Here is a 2,704-nt window from a genome sequence, read left to right as displayed (position 1 = left end):
TTCCTCAGCCCCTCACCCCGCTTTCAGCTGTGACTTCCCTCAGCGTTTCCCATGAGTGGAGCGATGTTAGTGTCTCTCTAGTGCTGTTCTGCTTTAAAACGACATTTCTGCACGTGCAGCAGGAGCTTGATCAGAGTCTACCACAGAGGCAGCTGGAGGATCATAGAAGGGTATGTACAGCAGTCGAGCCCGTTCAGAACTAATCCTCTACCTTTTCTTTTTAAGCACTGAAGCGTAAGTCATGTAAAACTCCTGTGGTTAACTGCTCGCTGTCGGTCTCTTGGGAAGCCTGAAGTTATCAGCGGTGCTCCCGGAATGGGGTGTTGGAGCACCTGCCCCTGCAGTCGTGGAAGGGGCAAGTGCTGGGCTGCTCTGAGTGAAGCCTCCGGTCCCGGGCTGGTCCGGGCACCCCCTCACAGCGCTGCCCTTCGGTGGTGGTCACAGCTGTGACACGAGGTCTGCCGGGGCTCGGGGAGTTCGGCTGCTTTGGCCCCACCTCCCCTGTGTTGTCCTTCTGCCTCCCTCCTGTCGCTGGGAGCCCAAGAGCAGTGACTTACAACTGCTTCACTCTCTTAAAGCTTCTCTGTGCTTCTCGGTTTTTATGGGTTATAACGGGGTTTGATACCACTTCAGCCAGGCCGTGTGTCGCATCTGCTTTCCTGCCACATGTACGGTGATGGTTGTGTATGGGGTGCTGTTAGTTTACCTCCGTGGTGAACGAAACCGAATGAATGCTCTTGGGGGTTTTTCCTACGGAGCATATTTGATTTTTCTCCTTGCTGCCAAACATCTGATATTTGTTTGCATACTGTGTGCATCAAAGTGGTGTACAACAGTAACATGATGGTTAAAGAACTGTTCTGGAGCCAAGAGCTGCAGCTGAATTAATTATAACATTTCTTAAATACCACTTATTTTTTCTCCCCTCTACTTTGATCACATACTCATACTTGTCAGCTGACACAGCAGGTTTCAATAACGTAGGAAACAAAGTTTTTCTTCCCAGTTAGAATTCAAAATGCTACTGGATGGGGCTTGCCAAACCTTCAAACCCACTGTGGATCAGCACGCTTCCAGAGCAGAAAGAGCAGTGCTCGATACGTGTCCCTGCTTGTGTTTTCTGGCTACTTGTCCTGTTTTGCACCACTCCCACAGACCCAGAGGTGCTGCAGGTCTGTCCTCAGGCGCAGCTCCTGGGGAGGGGTCTTCTCTCACTCCGTGGAATAGAAGTTGCCTTCTGCTCCACAGTGGACCAGGAGGAAGGTCGAGAGACAACTCCAGGAGCTGTGGTTACCCTCCTGAATTCAGGAGGAGGTGGAGTTTACTGAGTGGTTCTTGTGCCCATGTGTGGTGTTAGAAGAGGAAAAAGGCAATGCGAGGACTTGGATTTCTGGCATAGAGCATAGTTTAACCAGCGCACATGTAGAGGAAGCAGCAGTTAAGGGTTTTTTTAATCTGTCTTGGCTTTGTTCTGTCGTGTAGCCACCCTTACCTGCCAGACTGGGAGCAAAGATGGTTTGAAGTTCAACATCCGGTACTACACAGTCTAATGAAATTGCCAAAGCAGCTCCTCTGGGATAAGAATTTTCTTAACTTGCTTTTTTCTTCATGGGGAGACTTTCGGGAGCAGCTGGTTGGAAAGCTCTCTTCATGGTTATTTTACATCTTGTCTCCCTGCTGCTTCCCCCATCCCCATCCGATCCCGCAAAACGCAGCTCCTGGGCCACAGCTTTCACACTGCTGATCTGTAGGAACCGTTTTCAATCTGCTGAGTTGTGGTGACAGAAGCAGGCGGTGGGAGCCCCGGCATTAGCCCCCGCCCTGCGGGGAGGGCAGGGACGCCTGGCCAGCTGTGGGCAGGTGTTGGGCTTCTCCACTGGGAAGCGATGTCTGAAATTTGGTAAAGGTCTGTTAACTTCCAGACAGGTTGTTGTCTTTCCAGTGCGGTGGGGTGTGAGGATTTCTCTAAGCTTCCTTCCACAAGCGCCGCCTTTGTATCCAAAGCAGCGTGGCTGTGGCAGCGCGGGGCTTTGCAGTGAGCCAATTAACGCACACTTACCTTGTGCCGTTTACTTGTGTTTTAAAGGCCTCTCATGAAAGTTTAAAAAGTAAGGCTTCACTTGTAGGACAGCTAATTCATTAAAGCTCCTCGGGAGTGACACTTTGAATCTATAGCTAGGCAACTAATTCCATAAAACAGCTGAAAATCAGTGTCAAGCACTTGTTTTGTGAGTGGGGATCGAGATGCTTTAGTTCATCCTGACAGATTTTTAGTATGAAATTATTCTTGGCTAGGTCGTTTTGGGTTTTTGTTTGTTTTTTTTTTTTAACCCCCAGGAAAGCCCCTTCCTCCCCTGTCTCCAGCCCTGTCTCGGGGTGGTACCGTAACCGCAGCATGCTGCCATTAGCAGAGCAGCAGCTCCTCGTTAAAGTAATCACCAGTTTTCCTCTCAGCACAAAGGCCGTTAATCCAGCCGCGGTGTTTGTGTGTCTGCCTGTTGCTGGCAGTACCGCCAGCTTTTGTATGGCTCTCTGAATCCCTGGGAATTCCTCTCAAGACTGAAGTGGGAGCAGCGCGGGCTCTGCAGGTTAACATCCAGCCTGGGAGGTGTCCTGGCCTCTGCTGACGCGGCGGCGCGTGCTCAGCAGGGCACGGCGCTGGGATGGCGGGGTTATCTGAGGACCGGTGTCCCGCAGCGGCCGC

Source organism: Buceros rhinoceros, unplaced genomic scaffold (genome assembly GCF_000710305.1).
Source record: "Buceros rhinoceros silvestris isolate BGI_N320 unplaced genomic scaffold, ASM71030v1 scaffold14040, whole genome shotgun sequence".
NCBI lineage: Eukaryota > Metazoa > Chordata > Aves > Bucerotiformes > Bucerotidae > Buceros > Buceros rhinoceros.
The sequence above is the reverse complement of the archived record's forward strand: the minus strand, read 5'-3'. Positions refer to the sequence as shown.